The following is a 24,999-nucleotide window of genomic DNA, read 5'->3' as shown; positions in this document are numbered from 1 at the left end:
GTGAACATCCACTCCACCCAGTATGCTACTTTCAATCACTTCAAGGTATATCGGATCTGACAGGAAACTAATCCAGGGTCCCGGCGTTAGGCCGGTACTGTAGCTGAAATCATTAGAGATTCCAAGAGGATGCTCTTAATATCCATCCATCCATTTATATTGGTCGACCATTTTTGATAAATATGGGCCACTTCAGAATGGCACAACACATAAAGTAACCAATTACCCCAGCAATCACAATTTGGTTCTGAACAACCTCTCTCCACATCACCGTTAAGGAAAAGTGTCTCGTGTCTCCGCTCTGTTTTCATTTGTCCCGGTATGATTCATCTAAATCAAATTGAATTAGGTCAACTGGATGATATGTTTTGAAAAGTAATATACTTCACCAACTAATAGATGAGATTACAAAGAGAGAACTGGTGTTATTCATTTCACATGTTGGTTAATTCATGTGGCTAACTCATATCCACACGGTTAATAGTTTGACGATGTTGAAGTTGCAATAAGACTTGGTATTTTGGTTAAAAGGGAAAGAAAACCAATTTTCTCGCCCTTTTAGAAAACCTCGCTTTGCGCACAGCTGTTTCAGATCCAAACAACTGTATTTCAGTTACCTTCGACAGAGTACCGTGATTTTATTCTTCTGCCCATCCACAACCACCCTCTCAATGCAGTGTGTCAATTCTGGTGCGACGTGACCCGACTTCAGTCGGCGTTCCCGCCAGTGCAGTATCGGAGAGAACAAAAGTGAGCAGACTATGGGAAGATCAATACATGTGGCCTACTCACTGACAGATGGAAGAGCAACTTAATGACACAGACAGAATTTATCAAAGCAGGAAGACAAGGCTCCAATCAGCATACGTGCTCTTAAAAGAAGACAGGCGGCTGCGTGTCGGGATCACCGAGGAGTACAAACCTCTCCCAACCTCATCTCAGAGGGAGATACAAACACAGGATGACTGCTTTACCTCGGCTCTTTGAGGGGAAAACTGTTGGAATAGTTATGATCTTCAGCACATTGAAGGTGTCTTCTATTTAAATGCCTTTAAATTTAGGATTCTATAGAAATTTATACAATCAAGTCATTTCCCTCAAATGAAAAGCTCTCAGTATATCTCCATGTTTACTGAAAGAAAGAGTTTGAATCATATAGAAGTTAAATCAATGTGGCTTTTCTTTATATATAAGTGACTGGGGAGTTGGATGTAAAATCAACCACCAAACTGGTTCCATCCACAATGTCACAGATTTCGACCATAACAAATGACAACACCTTTTTTTTATTTTTTATTTTTTATTTTTTTGCTAATCTTGACATTTTTAAGCTTTAAACCTGAAGTGTCAAACATAAGGCTCGTGGACCAAAAAGCAACCCGCATTTGTCTCCAGTCCCGGCCCGCTACACCACCAAGGGAATTATGAAAATGCGATGCTGCCATGAAAACTTGCAAACCAGCATTAACCTCAAAGCCACGCAGTCCGATTTATTATGCCACTATTTCATAAGATGAAATCTGGGTGTCTGTTGGCCCTGAACTAAAATGTGTCTGGCGCCCCTGGCTTAAACAGTCATTTCACAGACTCATTCATTTCGCTCTAATGCTAAAGTTCCTGTGTTTAACATTAGAAAAATCCCATAACAAATAGATAAAGACTTGCTGTGGTCATTTCATATTTATTTCTTATCACTATAACGTTCATGGGTTGGGTATTTTTTGGTATTCTCTTGGAAATCAAATCCATTAGAAACCTCCTCCTGGATCGTCTGCAGTTTGCCAACAGAGCCAACAGGTCTGTACGAAAACGATGCATTATTGCAGTCTCAGTAAGAAAATTTAAATTCTCGATTAAAATAAATTAAATTAGGTTTGTGTTTGCTGATAATTTTGTCATTTATTGTGTTTTAAAAGACATCTGGAGGACTTTTGTTCTCAGACATTCAAGCTGCTGCTCAACGTAAGAGAAGTTTGTCTCTAAATTATTACATTTGTAAAAATTAGACGACTACGCGTGGAAGCAACTTCTATTTCGTCATTCTAATCCCTGAATCTAAATGTAGAGTCATGTCCTGTGTGCTGGTGTGCGCACGGCTTCACCCCAGGAGCCCGAGAGGACCTTCATCTTTTTTCATTTCCTCCGCTCAGGGTTCTGTCCTCAGACACCTGCTGCTTTAAAAGGACTTCACTCGAGTGTGAAGAGGCCCCTCTTGAACCGGTGCAAAAGTGGCACTGGACCATCCTGAATGGAGAGTCACATTAATCACAGGGATTACTTACACGGAGTGCCGGTTTGGGGCTTTGAAAAATCTGAACTATACTGTGAACATTGACAAAACCAGATTAATACACAATTTTGACATAATGCAAATATGACATTCGACCACGATTCAGTGCATTCCATTCAACGTTGCAGAATGGTGGCAAAGATGTCATTGTGTACATCTTTTTCCAGCTTCTTATCGCTGGAAAATATAAGTAACATGTTGAGTGAAAGGAGCTAAAAATGAGGCTGGAATATCTACATGGACATATCAGGGTTTGGGTCAACAAGAGAGATAAAAATGATGGGAATGAAACGTGGCACAACATTTCGTTGTTGTGAGATCCAAAACAGTCAAAGATCCTTTATCTTTACTTTCTCAATGACGTTGCATTTTTTGAGAAACATTTGTAGGATGCATTTGCAGGATGAGCAGGAGAGCGGATATTTGATTGTGTCATTCGAATCCAAAGCAATCAGACTTCTTTGCAATTAAACTGTCTGTTCACTTAACAAACAGTCGCCTCACGTTGTTTTTGAATTTTCGTTTCAGAAACGTTTAGCGTTTAGACGGAAATACGTTGAAAATGATGTCAGCTTACAGAGAAATGGCGGCAACAAAACACTTTTAAAAGTGGTTTGGGTGCATCCCTCGTTCTTTTCATTCCAAACATAAAGTTATCACTTACGGGAAAGGAGCCCTTTTGAATCTCACATTTTACGTACAGTTTGGATAGCTCTGGTTGTTCATCTCCTCATGAAGATACTCACAAACTGTAAGCAGCCAGGCACAAGCCGTGTCCAGACTGTCCAGACAACAGCCAGAAAACACATTTCATGGGCGCCCTTCTTTAATTTTGAGTTTCTAGAGGAGCCACATTGGAGTTATAACCACAATTTGTTTATCCCAGAAGTTCTTTTGATCCTTCTACTAAGATAAATAACAAATAAAGACAGTGTTTTGGTGCAAGCGTATTCGCAGTGGAGCTAAACCACCTCTATATTCATGAATTTTGCCTCCAGTTGCAAATTGAGCACAATTGGAGCTCTCTTTTGGACAAAAGTGTATTTTAGCGATCTGATCGTAGAAGAAACCTTCATTTGAAAGCATTTAGGATGCAGTGATCTGCTGCTTCAATTAACTTTATTGCAGCCTGTGGCAAGAAGCACTTTCTTTTTATTATTACTGTCAAACGCCTGCATGCTCCTTGTTAGCGTTGGGTAGTTTTGTCTTGGAAATTAGTATTTTTCTTCTGTATGGAGCTTCTTCTTCTCACAAGCTCTCGCTTCCATGATCCGGCTTTTTGATTTTCGCTCCAGTAGCTTCACTTAGCTGGACTCAAATAAACAAGTTTTTGGAGATCGATCTTGGGAAATACAACCCTGATTCAGAAAAGATCAGTTCCTGTGTTAAATGTGAATGAAAAGAGAAGGCAAAAATACATGAAGCCTTTTTTCTTTGGTTTACAATTCACTATAAATGATGTATAAGGTGACAAAACTGTGACATTTTATATTTCATCAAAAACATTGGCTAATTTTGAATTTGAAGGCAGAAACACATGTAAAATAATGTTCTACTGGGAATGACTCAGGGATTCATAATGCAATCATTGCGTCCTGTTATTACGTATGGTTAACACAGTGTCTCAGCTTTTTTGGGAACTCATGGGTTTAATACTTTTGTGAGCAAGCTTTAACTTTGGAGCATCACTGTTGGGAAATATTCCAAAGCTTTTGAAGCCCAGAAACACTTTATTGCCAGATGATAAACATTGTTTGGGACGAAGAGAATTTTGTAGTGTGTGTGGTGCACAAAAAGCAAAGTAAACAGAAAATCAAAAAGCCAGAAAAGGTAGTTATATATAGACCAATTATTTATATAGACCAGTAAGTTATGTGTTGGTGAGAGGGCCCAGTGTCTGCAATCCGAGCTGCATGTCTCCGTGTCCTGGAGATGTACGGCTCCTGGAGAGAGGTTGCAGCCGATCACCTTCTCAAGTTAAAAATCATTGTTCCCCGTGACCTGTGGTCCGGTGTTTTGGTTTTGGAACAGTAGTTTCAGGCCCTGTCCGCAAGAGCAAAATGATCTTTTTTTCTCCATGTCGTTCTTAAAAGGTTTCCCATCCAGACAGGATATATCTGCGTCCACACGGCACCGTGAAATGACTCAAAACGGTGTCGTACCTATTCTATGCCTATAGATAAAAAAATAAATAAATCCAACTCATCGCCTTATTAAACCAAATAGCGTCAGTGGCTTCTGCAGCGTGATCTGGAGCACGGAGTCCGCCATTGTCGTTGATCAGTGACATCACGGAGAGGATTGTGGGGTCGTCGGGTCGAGAGGATGGAGTGATGACGTCATTTATTGAGCAAATATGCGTCTTGCCAATTCACACGTCAGTGCCGAGGTGGCGTTTTCAAATTTCTTCACTCTGGAATAACATCTCAAACTAACGCCATTTTCAGACTTTTAAAATGTCTCACCGGTTACATGAAAAGGCGTTGTCGTGTGGACAGAGCTTCAGTGGTCTTTCACATTATTTGGTGCAGCAAGGGTCTTACTGTGGACACGGTTACTTTTCTACCTGCTTCCTTCCAGCACCTTCACAAGGTTCTTTGTTGTTCTGAGATTCATTTCAACTTTCACACTGAAGTATGTCTGCTTCTCAGGGACACCATGCCTCCTTGCTGAGCAGTGTTATGACTTGGCACCCCCATGGTGAATACACACACTTACGTACTATTGTTTACACCGATGAATTCCGGGGGCTTCGTGTGTTTGGGCGTCGGTGTGAAGCATGAATCAGAGCAATGCCTTGGCTTATTTATTTTAATTCAATTGTCTTCTGCCCAAAATGTGACTAGGTTTGAAGGCGGAGATTGATCTCAGGCATTATCAAACGGCAATGAGGTATCGAAAAGATTCACTTGACGTTTGAGTTTTTGTCTTGTTAGCGTGGTTGAATTGCATGCTCACACAAATAGCTTGCACCTTTCGTTTCGTGGGTTATCGACTTAGAATAAGATCTCACAGCCGAGTTTTTTTTTTTTGCATTAATATGCTGGTAGTTTGAATGAATTCCTTAAAAGGGGTTATTGCCATGTGATCAATACCATAAAAATGACCTCACAGGCCAGAACGGCCGCTGATGGACAACTTACAGCCGTACTCGAGGTAGGAAAACTCCTGAGGATACTCCGATTACAAAGCTAAAGTTTGAGTAAAGATCGTCCTTACCACATGTCTGCGTATTTATTTCCTTCACACCGATTCCCCAGTTTGCCGGCACTAGTTAAAGCTAACTACACGTAATAAAGAGTAATTGATGCCACTTAAGGTCAGATCAGGGTTATTTAGCACTGATGAGCAGAAGACACTCGACGCTCCTTCTGCCTGACCAAAGAGGCTAAACTGTGGCGCGGGGATGGAGGAATCAATAGACGACACATGGCTGCGGTGAGATATGACTCTCTGCTCAATAGCGGCAGTGTAACCTGAGAAGGTGAGACAGATGGACGGTTCGGGGGGGGGGGGTGGACCACAGGTGAAGCAGATGCTGCTCAACCACAGGAGCCGGTTGAGACGAAGAGATGTTGAATATTTTTAAACATTGCTTTAAACTAGACTTGGCTCGGGTCGGTGTGTCACAGTGACTTGCAATTTGTCATCATAGGGATGATGCCGGAACTTTCTTTTGAGAATCACAGATGAATACAAAATGATATCATCTTTGTTGGAAATCTGTTCTTCACATTTGACAACATTTTATTTTATTTTGCCAACATATATTGATTGTCTCTCTGAATACATCCTTACCTGCGCTCCCTGCACGGTCAACGTGCCATCAGACCGAAATAATACGAGGTAAATTGGTGGGTGAATTGCTGCGTTGGAAGCTGTGCAGGCCATTACTGTTGCAGTCCTCCACTTTGATTCCAAAAAGCATTCCCCAATGTTAAACACGATAATGGCAGCGTCAGATAAATGCTGCATCTAAAAAAGTGAACGGGTGAAGTAAGTGTCTAAAAACCGAGTCTGAGCCCCGGGGCTTTGTCGTCAATTTAAGATGAGTTCATATTCAAGCAAGACAGAGGTAGATATTTTCTCAAATAAAGAGAAGAGTAATTCCGAAGGGGTTCTTTTAGATTCAACTGGCTCTGTCCACTAGCACGTGGCTTCAGTGGAGAGATCAATGGGAAATAGTCAGATTGTTTTGATAATCAAAAGCAGAACTGTAAAGCTACTGAATGGTCAATTTTGAATAAAGGACAAGAAAGAAAATGTTGTTCCCCTTGGGGAAACCTTTTTTTTTTTTTCTACATTTACCCATCTTATCTCTAGGATGAGGTGGGCAGCCACGTTAGGGGACTCCGGGGAGCTAATGGGGTCAAGGGTCTTGCTCAGGGACCCACAATAGTGACCTGTCCACTGCAGGAACTGAACCTGTCAACTCCCGATTCCAAGTCCACTTCTCTGTTTTACGTGACTAGCCTGGCTAGTCTGATTAACCTGACTGAATTTCATTTGAGACGTCTCCAACGGGGACAAATGAGCATATGGATAGACTTGTATTATAAAGTCTTCCCTGTAATATCTCAAGATCTGCATCCTTTCTTAGAAAATAGATACTTACGGACAGTATTCAAGGAAAACAAGCATGAAGCCAACAGTACAGAAGACGCACCATCAGTCTTTAAAGTAGGAGTGAGAATGGAATAACATTCATTTCCACTTTATAAACTAGAATTCTAATAGTCGGAGGACACAGCAGCTGAAATAGTCTCGTCCTGCACCCAGAAAATCAGACACAACCCAGACAAACCACTCTAGAATGCCAGTCCCGAATCATATTAGACTGCAAAATCAGAATAACCCAGTGTAAATTACACAATACCAGTGTAAATCCTCTCCAAAACTGTTAAAAAAAATTGTCTCAACCTGCTAGAAATGGTTATACTCCTGTTTAGCATGTCTCTTCTGAACCCTCTGCTGCAGTTATCTCTCTGTTAGAATGGATTGCAGTTAAATACTCATAATTATGCTGTGATATAGTTTGATTGGTGGTTGTGTACTGCACATAATAATTATGCCGTGTACCATAAAGTTCATAAGATGTTGTCAGTTCCATTTAATGTGTCTAATGTGATGAGAGTTTGCCTCTGAGGGTCATCAGCCGTCCTGTTTGCTAATTGTCCCCATCAGATCAAATGAGTATCCAGTGAATACTTGTAGAATGAAAGCACCAAACAGTACAGTTCCTTTGTGAATAAATGTGTCAGAGTCAATCAGCCACACTGAAAATCAATTGTTTTTGTTTACAGGTCAAATTCTATCAATACAAATCAAGTTATGTACGCAAATTAAAAACAGAAGGCTTGAGGCTGCAAAATTCACGGACATTATTCAGGTTTGACTCCCAATATTTGGCATACCAGCTGAAGTTCTACTTGAACTACTTTAAAACAACTGCAGAGGCCCTTTTTCTGCCATGCTTAAATGAACCCTTTGAAAATACCCTGATTTTGTCTCGGTGTGCACAGCAGAAAAACGCCGGGACACGAAAAAATAAAGCAACTTTTCTGAAAACACTGCGACTGCTCATGGGCAGCACGGCCATGTTAAATAGTTCTTCTGCACATGCATGTGTAGATGAACAATAACAACAACGTTTTCCTGGAGTGTCCTGACTCTCAGTCCATGTCCTCCTGGGACTCACCCCGGAATAGCAATCCGACTTTGTCACCCATGCGAATGTCTGCGTACTCACCATTGTTAATGTTAATAGCGTATTGTTCTCTGCGTGCATGTGCGCGAGGTTTCGTCACAAAAACAACCGACAGCACCAACTCGTGGCCCAACGTGCTAACTGCATCATGTTTTTGCGTGAACAGACCTGATTTTCAAAACGCTGCCATTTAAACGCAAAACGTTTCTGAAACAAAGACACAAAAAAACAACTTTTTACTTGAAAAGTTGTTGTGTAAACAGGGTTTAAATGATGTTAGGGTTACCTTGCACTATCAGCTTTAATTAGCTTTCTGCTGCATTTCGATAGTTTTTTTTATTATTTCTTCTTTCTCTTCATGTCATTAATTCATACCTATTTCTGCACGACTCCTGACGAGAACATTTATCTCACAATAGTGCGTCTTTAACAATGATTAAACTCAGACAGACTAGAAAAAAAAAAAAAAAAACGTGTGTGTACCAGCATTTGACTTCCTAACTGATGCAACCGCAAGTGAAGTTAATGAGTGGATCAGTCATTAGACTGAAGACATCCTGATTAAAAGAGACAATTAAAAGTAAGGCGCAAGTTAATTTTCCGAGTAAGTAGTTTTGTTTGGGAATTTATTTTTATTTTATTTTTTTTTTGGCCATTAATTAGTTTAACTTTTTTTTTTTTGTAGAAGTAATGAGCAAAATCTAATTTTCAGTAACTTGCACAACAGTGGTGACCACAGGGTCCGGCAAACTGCAGTTTTCTCTGCAGCACCACCACACCCCCCCACCCCCCCACCCCACCACCCTCCAACAGTCACCGAATCTGAGTCCTCTCGGCCGGCGGCGGCTGCAGGTCTCCGGCTCCACAGCTGTGTTCAGGCGAGGTGGCGCAGCGGCAGACTGCGCAGCAGCTGGGTTTCAAACATGGAGGAGCTGCACATTAGCATGCAGTATTTCTCCTCACCGGGATCTAATTCCCATCAGGGTCTTCCCAATCTGCTTCCTTTTTTCTGAACTTGAAGTTCCTTGGGTTTGTAAAAAAGACCCTGGGCCATGGCGAGACACATTTTTTTATCGAGGAAGGTGTTGCAGATGTGTAAAACCACCACGTCACCTTGTGCCAACCGGGGACAACGCCGGGCAATTGATAAAAGGACCATTTTTTCCTATATGTCTCCTTAACGAGTGTAGTTTATTGTGTACTTTTTCAAACCCCACCTCCTGAACAAACAGCCGGCTGGATTTCCTGACATTAACAGTTGCTAGTCGGAAGCTATTTGGTGCAAAGTGGCATTTGATTGTGACTGATTTACAAAAATGGAGGAGAATCAACTCAAAGTGGGCTACAGGTCAGTATTTGTGGAGTTTCTCTCCGTTAAAAGCGTCGAGAAATGGCTGATGTGTGTGGTGCTTTATAAATGAATTATTTCCTGCAATTCTATTGATATTTCATGATTTAGCATATTCAAGCACTTAAAATAATTACAGTACAGGGATATATGACACACACTCCGAACACAAAAACAGACCTATTTCTAAAGTGGGTAAATTCTACTAGTAGCCACAAGTTAGTGTGAACGGAGAATGGTTGGCAAGATCTCTGTTCGACTAAGTGTTTGTGTTTGTTAAGAAGACAAAAATAACCCCACTTTAATTAGTTTATTCATATTAACTGTGAACACAAACAACGAGTTATTTAAGAAGTCGGTATAATTGCCTCCTTGCCAGGTAGCTAATACCTATATTGATTTTCAGTGTGACTGAAAAAAGAACCGAATTAAAAATGATGTTTGCGAGATTAAACTCTGTTTAAAAAGATCTTTCTGGTCGTGCCTCGACTCACGAGACCGGAAACGGTTTTGTAGCACAACCCTGCTTATGCTAAGCCTCTGCAGTGGATGGAAGGCTTCAATTAGCATGACCTGTAGGTCCACAATAAACGTATTAAAATAAATAAATAGATTTAAAAAAAAAAAATCCAAATCTGAGTTTGGATTTTGCAGCGCGACTGAATGCAATGGTATATTGTATTAGACAGTAGAACTACACCAAGAGAACACCCACACAGCTTTTGGCTTTCAGCCGCCATCCGCAAAACTGAAACGACCTTCGGTAGGGTTAGTCAGTAGTCAGAATGTACTCATTAATGTGTTTTCTGTTGGTCCTCGGTGTCTGTGCTTTCACACAAATCTCCTACGAGTAATACCATTTGAAGTGTAATGTGAATGAGCCCCTTTGAAATAGCAGGTAAGCAGCAGGAGTGTTGACATCACGGCGCTCGCATACATCATATTTGCTGGATCCCAGCAAACAAACTGCCTAATTGAGCAGAAGGAACTGGATAAAGTTAGACAGCTGCGGAGGGGGGGGGGGTGTAAGAGAATGAGGTGAACCGACAAACTCCAGTGAAAACAAGAAGGAGTCAGAGAGGGGCGATTCAAAAGACGGCAGAGACAGATGGAGCTGGTAGAGGGTGGAGGATGACGTTGGGTGTCTGTTTATGTTGGCCTTGGCTCCGTGACATCCCCCTCGCTTTTTCTGTTTTGCTTTGTTTGACAAAGCGTGAAACCTGGAATAAGAAAAACCCGAGGTAGGGTAAAGAGTTAATAAAACAACAGAAGTATTTATCAAACTGTGTGAGAAATACGGTGTCCATGTTTCACTGGTGGACTTTTCGATGCAGTGGAAATGAAGACGGGCCCCTCATTTACTCCACAATGGCAACGTTTTCAAAAGAATGTGCGTTTATACAGAAATAAGAGAAAGAGGTTTTTGTCTTGTAGTGGGGCAGTGTCTCGGTTGGTCGAGCGAGTCGTCTCTCAGTCGGGAGGCTCAATTGCTCATCGCCCCCTGCTCACATGTCAAAGTGTCCTTGAGCAAGACGCTGAACCCCAATGGAAGGACGAGACGCCTTGCCAGCAGCTGCCTACGTAGGTGTGTGAATGGGTGAATGTGATTCACAGTTTAAAGGATTGTTTAAGCTGTATAAGTGAAATGCGTTTACTTTTCATGATAGGCCACTAGTGGGCACTGTTGGTTGTTTTCCTAATAGATCCACACACAAATGCCCGCAGAGAACAGTACACTGTAAACATTAACAATAGTGAGTGCATTTATATTCGTATGGACATACGACTAAGTTGGCTTGCAATTCCGGGTGACTGTCAACTATAAAACTAAGTCCCAGGAGAATAAGAACTGGGAGTCACGACACTTTCGCGGCCGCCATTGTTGTCGTTGCCGATCTCCTGAAGAACTATTTCCAAAAAGTTGAGGTTTCAGTGACTCTGATCACTGTCGTCAAATACGGACACTCAAAACGCAAAGTTCTGTGTTCTCACATGAGCTCGCTGCCATGTAATCTGTATGTATGTGTGTGTGTGTGTGTGTGTGTGCTGTTGTGGCTCGGTTTCCATCGTTGGTCCAAACCATCTGCTCTGCCAGATGTTTCACCTGGTGTTTGTGGAGCATGTGAACACAGGTACTGATGACACACCTGGCTAATACCCACCAAAGTGTAAACACTGACATGGCAGGAGTTTAAATGACTCCACTTATTTTTTTTTAGATTCCCCAGTTGCACTAAACGTTTTCCTCTCCCTCCTGAATGTCTACAAAGTGTTGCAGTCTCCGCCCCCTCTGGGAGCTTTCCCCGTGTATTGCTTTTCATTAATCTCGGCCTCAATGATTTGGCTTTTGTGACATGTATTGTCAAAACAATGCCTCTATAATGCAATGCGAAATAGGATTTTTACAAAGCAACGCCAATTAATAAAAAATATATAATGGAGGGAAAAAAAAGTGATTGCATAAATATTCACCTCGTTTTAAAAAACGACTGACCTAATCCAGCAGCAGACTGGCGCTATTAGTCTCACAATTACCCAGATGGAGATTATGGGACTGCATCTTACTGATTGGAGTAATAAGACAAGCAGTGTGTGGAAGGTCCGGTCCGTGGTTAGTTTGGGAATTCTTGTCACAATGACACCATAAATACAAAATCCTACTCCAAGCAGCTGTGAAGAAATATGATTGAAATGCAAAAAAAAAAAAAAAAGGAAAAAGAGGCAACCGCAATCCACGGAACATCTGGAGTTCAATTAAAGATATCCAATATATAAAATAAGATAAATATAATAAGATAATAAATATATGAATGAATATAATATAAAAAAATATATAATAATAGGGGATGAACGTCGTCGAGAAGAAAGTGTGCGTCACAGAAAAGAAAGAAGTAAGTACTGTTTATCTTTACAGGACTTGACACATTAAAAGAGGAATCAAACACTCTGAGGGGAAATGGCCATTTTACTGCTACATTGCCAACTCAGACAATATTCAAAGTAAAAGACCAAATGTTGAACACTGGATTTAAAATCTTTTTTCAAAGAAACATGCTTTGGGATGGATTTACCACCAACAGTTGGCTGCGATTTTCACATTAGAAAGAGGTAAAATATTAAATATTTTTTTGAAATTAATACATAGTCTGAACACTGATTTTATGAGGATGACTACGTCTGTCGCTCCGAGACTGTGTCAGCTCAATATCATGACTTTAAAACCATCTAATTACTCACCCTGGTTTGATAGAATAAGATATGAATAAACCCCAAATATTCCTTTGAGGCGGTTCAGACAGACTGGACAGATCACACAAAAAATTAACCAAAACCATCCTGACAGTGTAGCAAAGGTCAGGCAACATGCCACTTATGCACACATCATATAGTGCTGGAATTACATTTTCTTCCTCAATAAAACATCAGTGAGTTTCTGAAAAAACTGATTTCTGTGTGGTCCTGCCATTTGCTGACTGGCTCATCCGAGTTGTGAGCTTAAAGGGCACAAACCTGTACGGTCTCTCTTGTTGTATCAGAGATGGAAGTTTTGTTGTTGAGCTGTTCATTGGAAATTTGCTGTCGCTCTCTGAGGCTTTTGTGTGTCATTTGTGTGAAAACGCATCACTTGTGTGTTTTCGTTTCATGCATTGTACTTAAAGCCAGCAGCAGTGTACCGCATTTGCATTTGTTGCTTTTTTTCCCCCACATTTCACAAGGTTTGACTGACGAGAGTCTTCGTCAGCAGCGTCTTTAGGCGCTCGTCCAGCTGCTTATACATGATGATGAACAGGCAGATGTCTGTGGAGGTGTATCGGCTCACTTTCCTTTCACAGCTTTGACTTTCTTGCAAAGTTTGCGAGTCTCTTCGGCGACGAAACTCGACATTAGGTAGTCTTTTTGGGTTTGACCGTTCTTTCGTCTGGCTCGGAGTGTTTTCAAATAACAGAGTAACAAATGGAGAAATGAGAAAGGTTGATGTCTTTCACACCGGCTGCCTCGGGAGAGCTACAACAAGATCACAAATGAGGAACTGTGTAAGGAGACAGACGGTATAAATGGGTCTCTTAAGAATTGCAGGCTGTGATGGCTTCGTCATGTTCTTAAGCTGCCCAATGACAGGATACCCAAATGCGATGGACTCCAATTATGGACAGGACAGGTTTGTCGTTGCCTCCTTATGTTCTTGAGTGAGTATGTAGTCTTTCTGGGGTAAATTCTCTTTACATTGCCATGTTTTGTTTTTTCCTGTTGTGTTCTTAATATATACAATCCTTAAAACATAATACAATGACTTGCAAAGGTTATATCTTATCCTGAGAAGAATTTAAACACAATTTTGAATTTGATAGCAGCAATATTTATTTAATTTTTGTTTAATGTTACGGGCCAAGAACATGCTGGAAAAAGCACTTGGAACAAATCAAAATCAACTGGGGGAGCATTTGTCGTCTAATTAGATTAACGGACGAGAAAAACATGACCGTTTATCAAGAGGAGAATTGCAGGGAGTAAAAATGCGCAGAGGTTCAGGATCCTGCAAACAAATTGCCTCTAAAAATTGTTGGAAGAGAAAAATACTTCTCAACAGGAAATGACGGTGCGCTGCAAAATATGAGAAGTTGATCTCACTCGAACAAATCGAGGAAAACCCCATTGCACTCAATAAAGGTAAGTAAATGTCATCATTAGTCCTAAGTTCAGTTTACTTCATGTCTACTTACTAAGTTTACTTAGGATCTCGCTGTGTTTACTATTTTGTGAACTTAAAAATATAAAACTATTAAACTGAACTTGAGCTTTCCAAGTCTTAGCGAATTTAAATAAGCCAAGTTAACTGAACAGTTGCACTCAGTAGGATTTAGTAAACCTATTGACTTCAATAAAATAAGCACGACAAAGCATTTGTTTTCAGAGTTTTTTTTTTTTATTTGTACAAAAAACTTTAGCAAGGCTCCATGGATTAGTAATTTAACAAAAATATGGACGTATATCTGTGCCATCAGAGTTTGGATTTGAATTTCTAACTCAGTTTCAATGGTAATTTTCTTACCATTGAAATGAGACTTCAAATTTTCTTCTTTGCTGCTCCACTGCGGAATGAGCACCGCAGACCTCTGTGTTCACTTCGAAATGACAATTCCAGTTTTACTCATGAGTTAAAAGTAAAGTACTCTAATGCGATTTTAGCCGGCACAGATTTTAGAGTGTGACTTTGAGGATCCCACGCTCTGCACTTTGTATTATCGTCATCTTTGAGCACAAGGGACAAGACTGAACATCGACAGTGGACTTCAGGTTAACAGGCAGTACTAAAATAAGAACAGACATGATTATCAACAGGATGTCACTCAGCTCGGGTACACTTCCAGAAATGGGTTTTTGATATCGATTTCAAATAAATCCAATATTTTCCTTGAAATAGTAAACCGTTTCAGCTGTAGCATCTTATTTCTTGTGAATAAAACGTAGTTTAAGGATATTTGCATATGCATTTTTTTTTTTTTTTTTTTTTTTTACATTCAACACCATGTCCAAACCTTTTGGGGAGTGGAGCATGTACCAAATATGACACATGAAATTGGTCACAGTAAAGCTGCCAGCATATACGTTAATCAAAACAGCCAAAAAAATAATTAAACAAATCAGCCGCTCTGTAAAAAACCGCCACAGTACCACCAGAGCCCACAGAGAGAACACATTTACAACCACATCAGCTTCTCTCTCCTTTTTCTTTTTTTTTTTTTTTTTTTTGCTCTTTGTGAAATCCAGAACAGAATTTGAAATCCTCGTCTTTACAATCACTCTCAATCACCGAGCTCCATTGTATCTTACGTGCTCGCAGGCTGACTAGAGGTTCTTCAGGTTTTCCAAAAGCAGAATGGGAGGCATGGCTTTCATCTACCACACTCCCCTCCCGCGGAGCCATCACCAAGGTTGGACCCAGGGGGGAGCGGGCACCTCCCCTCGACTTCCGAGATTTCACTGAAAAACCTTCTTTGTCGACGAAGCCGCTGGCAGGCCTCCCGCAAGATACCGAGCGCCGCTCTCCTTGTTCACCCCTCCAGGCTCTCGTATCATGCATGCAATTAACTACGACTCTCCCTTGAGTTTGGACTTCCTCTGTCTGAATCCTCTCTACAGACCTGGAGGTTTACGATCCGTGTTCAACTTGTCCAGTGTGTTTGTACCCCCCCCCCCCCCCCCCCCCACACACACACACACACATGCTGTTATTCATAGCACCTTTTCATCTTTTCTATCCCCCTCGCTGCAGCCAGCCGAGGCAGCTGACCCCCCACTTCTGAGCGAGCTCTGTCGAAGTTTTCTACCTGCTGAAATAAGTTTTTTCTCATCCTCTGTCTCCTGTTGCTGTGAGATGACACATGTTGTGGTTAAAAGCTGACTTTTGTGACCAATACTGTTTCAAGTGGTAATACAGTGCCTGGAAGAAAAAAAAGAAGGAGAAGAAGAAGCATAAAACGGCCACTGCCGAGTTAACAGTTTGCGCCAAGAAGACGTATTAAGTCCGTTTACACTGTGAGGATTTCAGGGAACTTTTGCTGCATTTTCAGGGTTTGTTTACACAACAACGCTGCTCGGAACCACTGAAAATGCCACTTTTGGTACTTGGTAGTTTTATAGTTGAGTCCCCCGGAATAACAGTCCAACTTGGTGGTCTGTCCATACGAATGTCCGTGTACTCACAATGTCCGTGAACATTAAAACATTTCTGAAATGAGAAATGCTATAAACTATGCATTTCCACTTGGAAAGTTCTCGTGTGAATGGGGCCTTTAGTTAGATTGGGCAGTGCCACCATTGGCAATCCAGATAAACCAGCATCAACTTTATTGTTTGTCCCTTGAAGGACAATTTGTTGTGCAGCAGTATGTAAAGAGACGGTAAAAGCGGCGTAAACACAGTAAAAGCAATAAAACACAGTCAAATCACACAAACATAAAATATACAGGGGCATTAGCGGCGATCTTGGTCCTTTAGTCGGATGCAGTTCAGTGCAACAGTCACTGAGTCAGCGGCAAGTGCAGTACAGTACTTAATAAAGTACATCAGCAAAAACACATTGCATTACTTCCTCCCCTTCTCAGCGTTTATGACTCGGATAGAGGGAGGCACAAAGGAGAACTTAAACCTGTGTTTAGTCGCCTGGGGTGCAGCAAGACGAAGGCTGGAGGGGAGGAACGGAGCCTTCCTTTTAACTTGTGTATTAAAACTGTCCTCAAGACTGTTACAACACGCCCCGGCCACTTTAGAGGTTTCTTTAACTTTAACTGTCCTTCTGAGGGAGTTCTTGTCCTCGATGCTGAGGTTTGCCATACCAGCATATGATTGAAAAGGAGATAATTGACTGGCTGGAGGAGCAGGTCATTATGAGACATTTGTCTGTCAAGCATAGCAGAGTATTTGTTCTTTGTACATTCCTTCGCCAAACCGACCAGAAACACCACAAACCTTTTTTTGTTTTTTTTCTCCCCAACAATCAATATGCACTTTTATCTTCTGGTAGAAGCTTTACGAGCGGCGATAGACTTCAGGGATTCTTCTTCTTCTTTCTGCTGCTCGTTTCTGAAAAACTTGTGACGTGTTCAAGCTTTGATTGTAGAAATCCTTTCTTCAGTAGCAGATTTCAGCTCTTTTCAAAGGGTTGCAATCAGGAGTCAGGACTCATTGCTGATCACTTTCAAACAGTTCATATTGTCCTTTGGCCCACGAGGTTCGGCTCTTGGCTTTGCTCAAACATCTGAGAGACACACCTTTTCTTTGGACATATTTATTTCTAAAATTCTTGTTGATCATCAGATTTAAAGTTACTCTTCCAGAAAATATCTTTAAAATATACTCCCCATAAAAGTTCTCACTTCTGCACAGAGAATAAACCAGTACACGAAAACAAGACTATCACCTTGTTTATGTTAAAACTATGTACGTTTCACTAACTAACTTCGGAAATCCGCCGCATGGGATACCAAAGATGGCGCCCGCGGCAGCTCAAGCATAATATTAACATTTCGACCGATTCAGACTGATTTTAAATATGTGTCTGTCTGAGTGTAACGACAAATTTCATTCAGAAAGGTATTGACAAAGTAGTAGAGATGTAGATCAACAACTAAAACTGGGTCCTAAATGTTTTCATTTTTCCCATGTGGATTCCGGCAGAGCCACTTCAAGGATTACTTTGATATGTTGAAAGTATCATAGTCTTTCCACATTTTATTATGGCATATGGCGTATGAACAAACAAACACTCTACATTTCTACTCTCATACATCAATAGACTGTGATCTCAGGAAGGCTGTGGTGCATCTCCGGCACTGGTTGCTTTTTTTGCAACAGTCTCTTTGTAGTGCTGTCCTTCTCGTCCTCTTCTCTTGGAGTCCTGTTTGCGTCAGTGGCGGACGCATGTGACTGGCTGAAAGTACCGCTCCTCATTGTTACAGCTCAACTTGAAGCTTGTATCACAGAACTATATATTGAATAGAGCATTTCTACCCCTGTATACCATGACCAAGGTTTGAATCCCTCCCAACAGTCTGTCAACATGTCCTATACTTTCTCTCCTTCTATTCGCTAACCTCGACGGGTACAGCAAGAAAGTCTCCGCCTCTGAGCCGAGTTCTGCAGGCGTCTTCCAGTTAAAAGAGAGATTTTCCTTTCCACCGTCTCCCCTGGTTGCACATGTGGAATTAATGATTTTTCTCAATAAAAGTGCCTTGAATTGATTGTGTTGTATTTGGTACTATAGTAATGAAATTGAATTGAATATCCTGTGTCGTGTTTTTAACCTTCACACACTCCTCTCATTAGGTTTCTCTTACCTCCATATCCAAGGAGCATCTGATCTGTTGAATTTACAGATACATTTTCAATCAAACGATGGTTGTTGCCATGAATTTGATAGAAATCCAAATCCAACAATGGCCATTTTAAATGTTTTCATCCTATACTGTTTGAATCCAGACTCATTCAGACCCAAAGCCACCAAATATGGATGCGGAAAAAAAATTTCCTGCCACAATGTTCTTTATTTAGCGCGGTCGGCCACTAGTTCCTATTCCGATCTGGACTCCCGCCACAGGAAGAAATCAGCGTACCAGGTTTCGACATCCTGACGTCAAGACATCCGAGACAAAGAAAGTCCAGATTGTTTAAAGTGTTTGTGATAGTCTTTCACGGATCAGGAGGTGCGGGATGAAAAGTTGTGTCCCTTGATTCATAACAAGACCATCCGAATGACTGGCGCTCTCCAATCAAAATGATGAGTCACAGTGAAAAAAGTTGTGGTTCTGACGACGTCCGGCCCAACGAAGCAAATAACGTAAAGGCTCGCATACGTTCCGAATCGCCGACTGTCCAACGGGGGTTTGCGTCACAAAAGTGTCCGCGTTCGAGTGTACTTGTGAATGAATGATGAAAAAGGCATGCTTCACCGCTGCCCAGACGATTGTTCAGTCACGGCAGTTGCGTCGCAGAATGAAGTTCTTTTTTTAACTGTTTTCACTTCAGATTAAACAAACCAAAGTGGGTCCAGCAGGACACAGGAGATAGAAGAAATACAACCCTGATGTTGTTGTGGCACTTCTGAAATAGCACAATCTCTCAGAACTTTATTTATTTTTTCTTTCCATGACAGCAATTGTTGACCGTACACATAAGCTGACATCATCTCTGTGATCACTGAAGGGTTGCTGTGGGGTTCTGGGTGACTGTAGGAATTGCAGTGAATTCTGAGAGCCGCCACTGAATTCCAGTGGAAATTCGAGGTAGTACTTAAAGATCCATCTATCAAGCCATCTTGTACAGTGATAAAGCCCTCTTCATTTTAAGGGGCCTAACTTTTAAAAAAATTGTTGAGTCTGAATTTAAATTAATTTATATCACAAAACTACTAAGTTTAAAAAAAATTACTTTAAAAAAATATTTTAAAGTGTCTGCGGTATACACATAGTAAGCGGCGGGAGAAAGAAATGGCGGGGCGTCAGGCTAAGTCGGAAGATAAATCGGTCAAAAAGAAGAGAGTTTACCAAGAGAGTTGCATATAAATTGGCTTTATTGAAGCAATGGACACAATTAGAACTGAATGCACCTTTCATGGTGAAAAACTGGTGAATGAAAGTTTGAAACTGCAAGCTGAAGTGACACCAGTCCACAAAACACCAAGAGATGGTGTGTAAATTCTTTTCTCCCCCCTAGTTAACCCAAGTTAACGACGGTAAAAAAAATGTGATTCCGATGAAGGTTGGGAACCACTTCATGGTCGCAGGGGGCTGGAGATGATTCCAGTCGATGCTGGTTGAAGTCAGGGTACATTCTGGACACGTTGCCAGTCCATCACGGGGCGAATACAGCAAACCAGACGATCCCACATACAGTAGGCACACACATATTCACTGCCCCGGGCAAGTTAGAATCACCAATCAACTCCAAATGCATGTTTTAGACTGTGGAAGAAAATAGGAACTAATAGACTCCCAAGCCAGGGCTCGCCCCGGAGGACTAACCGCGAACATTCGCCCGTGGTTTACCACTCTCATGCCAAACTACCTGATACACCTTTGGTGAGCGTGTTTCCCTCTGTGTAGCCCTCCGTCTATCCTGCTGTTTTTTTTTTTTCGCTTATTGGAGAACAAATGGCACACTGCGTCCCGACAACTCCCAGGCAGTTTTTACATGCACCGTAGCATCGCTGCACTTGATTGAAGGTCTCATTTAGAATTCAGTCTCTGTTGCTGTAACCTAGTATAGTGGAGAAAAGAAATGATTCTCAGTTCATCATCTGGTGTCAAAGTGCCCTTAAGCAAGGCGCTACCCCCCTCCACAACATCGCTTTCCAGTTGAAAGCAAGATGTTGCTATAATAGAGCTTATTCACCGAAAGGAGTAACAAACAAACCAGAGAAATGACGTGAAGAGAATAGAATGTGAGAATAGGCAGAAGAAGAAGGTTTGCTGGGTTTTGTGAGTTGCCTCCAAAAAGTGGCCGAAAAATGTTTTTTTATTCATGTGATCTTCCTCCGACTCTCCCGGTGTAGTCTACAACCTGAAAGCACAGTAATATACACTATGTACATGTGCGTCCATGTTTTATGGTGCAAAAAAAAACCAACAACCTGAACTCACATCAGAACAAAAACATTTTTCCTGAGTGTGGGGTGTGACAAATGTGGTTTATAGGCTGAGTTTACAATTAGCTAAAGTCAGGATCAGAGTGTGAATTGTTCACGCGTTTCACGTGAAAACACATCGTTTTTTTCCATTTTTGTTTCAGAAAATGTTTGTGTTTACACAGCAACATTTTGAAAATGATGTTTACAGTGTCGAGTACAGACATTGGAATGGACAGATAGGGAAGTGGGATCGCTATTCCGGGTGAATCGGCTATAAAACCCCACGAGTCCCTGGAGAATATGGACTGGGAGTCTTGACACTCTGGAGAAGGACTGTTTACCACGGCTGTGGCGGGCACGCGGAGGAGCTGCGTTTCAGGAAAGTGGCATTTTCCCTCGTCTACATGGAGACGGCGTTGAAGCATTACTGAAAAGTTCCATTTTGGGGTCTATTTTTAAAAAGTTACGTTTTCAGGACACCCAAAATGCTTCGAAGGTTTTCTGTTTGCACGTGGAAACACTGTCATGTCGGTTTCAATGGTTAATGGTTGGAAGCTAGAACATTGTTATGTCAACGCCCCGGCTCAACAAGCCATGTTGGACTGGTGTGCGGATGTTGTTTTATTTTTCACATTGGTGCGGTTAAACATCAAACTCTGGAAGTGTTTCATATTTGCGCAAACTTTGTAACACTGCTTAAACCTGTTGCGAGGCATTTAATGATGAAATTGTCACAACTCCTGCCGTGATTTTTTAATGTCTCTTCTAGGTTTTCTCCCATCTCTCCCCTCCCTTGTGTGTCTCTGTGTTGTGGGCGGAGTCTGTATGGCTGGCTGAGCTGCACACCAGAGATTCATCTTCATCAACCCCCGGGATAAAGACTCCGACTCTCCCTCCACTCATTGCCAGGTCGTTCATTTTCCCTTCACGTGCTATCTCAGGCTCTAGGAACTTTAGCTATTTTTGCTGACACTTATCAGCCGTTTCCCTCTGCTCGGGTTTTGCCTTCAGTGCGGCTCGCTTCTCCCATTTGCTTCATCCCCCTCAGATCACAGCCTCTAAAGACCATCCGCCCCTCCACCCTCCATCATCAAACTACCTGTGTCATCTCTGTGTCGGGTTTTGGGTCGCACTTGCAGAAGCTCTAACAAAAATGTGGTTTAACCGCAAAGGTTTTGTTTAGTTTTGCAATGTTTGTGATGTTTAAGTGGAAGATAAAGGATGAGAGGGGCTATCAAGGGGGTACATTATCATGAGAATGGCCGTCAAATAGAAAACCAAAGTCCCTTAGTTGAAAGCGTTTGCCTTTATATTGCCAGGCAGATGGTTATACTGTGATGGCTGATCAGTGTAAAAAAAAGTGTATATATAAGTCTCTGACCTTTTTATAGGAAAGAAGAATCGGTACCTTTTTAAACCAGGGATGTCAAACACATTTAAGTTCTACATACTAACCAGTAAAATAGTGCCATAAACTTTAAAGTTTTTCTTAGTTGTGGCGCGGAGTATACGTGACGAAAATGTCTCTATTTTCACATTAAACAAACAATGACGACTGAAGTCCACTACGATCTCAACAGAAAGCTTAATGAAACCGTCTGGTGCACAACACAGTGAAAAGTGAAGGAAACTTTTATGGCTGTTGCATTATGCTTGTTTTTACAAACTCATGGCTTTGAGAAATATGCTTTGTTTTCTTGCTTTCATGGCAGCATCACTGATAATTTCAGCTCGGGTCTCAAGTGTTGTGTCCAATAATCTTAGGAAATATGTTTCAAAGTTATTCTTTGAGGTGTTTGCTCTTTGCTTAGTTGTTTTTTGCCGGGCAGATTGGAGCCTCTTGCGGGACGGTTTTGGCCCACGGGTTTTATGTTTGACACCCCTGTTTAAAATAATTGATCCTTTCCTTTATGGTATATTTGCAGAATGTTCTTAAAAGAAAAGCAAGAGCACATTGACAAATGCGTTTTCAAATATTATTAAGCTTCTTTAAAATTTTACGTTGTCTTTTTAGTCATTGCTGTCAAGCTTGGGGTTTGAGCGGTTTGCACATCATTGCATTAGGATTTCATGCCCATTTTTCAAAATACCACAACTTTATTTCAAATCGAGGTTGTTAGTTTGCCTTAAACAAATTGCAGTCGGCACCAGCTGGGAATTTGAGTCTGTCAGATTCTGACAGATTTTGAATTTCTACTGATCTCGTCCTTGTTTGTTTGTGAATTCCAAGTATTAAAGCCAGTATTTATTGGATTTTAATCTTCATTATCGAGCCATCAAAATGAATCCCCTAGCATATGTAGGAAAGTGGAATCTTGCTTTAACATTTTTTATTTTATTTTTTTTTTTCACTTCAGTACCAGGCGCAGTGAGGCCTTTGGTAGCAGGCGGGCTTTGGTGGTTTGTCATGATCAAAAGCTTTGCAGCTGGAAGGCACGCTGAGGGGTGGTCGTCTGTCATGGTTTGAACTTGGCCTTTTAAGGTTTGTGGGAGAAAACCAACTCGCATCTAAATAGTGCTGACAGGCACGGGGCTCATCTATTTATGTCGGGGTCAACTGAAAGTAGGTGCCCATTTGAACCGCACATGACAGTGGATGATGTGGATTTCACCTCAAAGTCTGATTCTGCACTGAAGTTGAGTCCTGAAAGGTGAAAATAAAAAAAATAAAAAGATCCTGCTTTGAAGGGAATGTCACTCACATCCGCGTGTGTTTCAAAGGTGGAAGCGCGTGGATACTGGTAGGCCAGTTCATGATGACCTCCAGTCCCTGATATCGGAATCTGAATGAGAATAGTTCAAGAAACCCAAGGAGGGATTTGTTCTTTTCTTTTTCCGATTAATGTGCTCTGTACAAGAAGGATTGAATAAAAATGCTAAATCCTTCCAAAAATGGCACGTCGGTCTTCTTTCTATGAACAGTTAACCACTTGGATTGAGTGTTTTACCTTGATAATATCTGGAATGGTAACTTCCTGTGGCGATCTGTCCTGCATTTTGAGGGATTTGCATCTTGCCGAAGGTGCCCTTGTACTTCATGGGAACATCCTGGAGAAGGTGTAGGTCACTCTTGGCGTCCTTTCCGTGCGGCTCACAGAGTACATCCCTGTCATTTAACTCAAAGCAGCCCTGCAGAACAACATAACAGACCGACATGTCCTCACTGATTTCTTTTTTTCTGTTTCATCAGAGAAACATAGCACGAGGTGACAGGACGTATCCTCTACATTAGCAAACGTTATATCCAGGGTCGTCTTCTTTCCAGTTTTACGCGTCACACACTGGGTGAATTTATTGAGTCTCAACAGAAGTGGGGAATGTAAACAGCAACTACCAAAGCATGTGAGACTCCATGAGGTCAAAAACATTCAAAGTTTCACAGTTTTCAGTTCAACTTCTGGGCTACGGATCCCTTCTTTCTTGTTAATGTGACCATGGTTGTACTATCTATTTTTAAGAACGACAGCAAAGACCCCCCTAACTTGCACTTGCCACTCTTACTTCAGTTTCTGTTGTTGCAACAGTTTGAAATCCCTGGATGGCGATGTTATGCTCGGGATCGTCTGTTGTGAAGCTGTGTCTCTGATAGAATCATCAAACTACACTCCAGGTACTACATTGGGGTTAGGTCTGTTAGTTTATCCATCTTGTTTCTTGGTGATCTGACGTTGCCTACAGTGGGGACTCAACTTGTATCTCTTCCTCTCTCCGAGTTATAGAAACTTGGATCTTTTCCTGAAATCTTTGCGTCTGCTTCTTTTATGTGTATTCCTCCTCGGTTCAGTCGGAATATCTTCTTTTACTCGTTGTTAAGCCAGCCTGTTTCAGCCAAATGAGCTGAAGCATTGAGTAATTGAGTAAATAATCCTGTGACTGTTCAGCGGCAGTGTAAAATCTGAAATCCCGCTGCAAAAAACAGTAATTAAAGTTCTCCAAATGTAAGTTTAGGCTCCATTTACACAACATTTTGAAGTGAAAATGGAAACATTTTGTTGTGTTTTAGGGATCAATGGGGAACTAGACTGCGAGCTACTGAAAATACAACTTCTGGAAAAGGGTACCCAAGGTGGAACTTCTAAAAAATGCTACATCTAAATGTGCTCGTTGGATGTTTCTCCTGAAACTGAGCTGATTTTGATGAGATCTGAAGAAAAAAAAAAAAAAAGGAACGACATTGAGAGGAGGGGGACTTTGCATCTGAGTTTCTAGAGATAAATGATAAACTCCGTTACAATTTCTTAAAGGACCCAGAGCAGACTTGATTGGTTCGACGGACAGCTCATTGGATGGGAAGTAATGACAAACCACAATTACAAGTGGTTTTGATAATGTGGAAAAGTGGGAGTGATTTGGACTCTAGGGCTACATGGGGAATGCATGACCTCCTAAAACTCTTCAGGGACAGAAAGTACATGTACATCTTGCTTATTAAACTTGTTCTACAAGCTATCTTTAGCCGTAACTTAGAGTCAGAGCTCAACTGATTTTCGCATTGTTCGATAAAGGCAATTAACCGAAACACCACCTTT

This window comes from Lipophrys pholis (assembly GCF_963383615.2).
Source record: "Lipophrys pholis genome assembly, chromosome: 1".
Classification (NCBI taxonomy): Eukaryota; Metazoa; Chordata; class Actinopteri; order Blenniiformes; family Blenniidae; genus Lipophrys; species Lipophrys pholis.
This window is presented reverse-complemented; position numbering follows the sequence as displayed.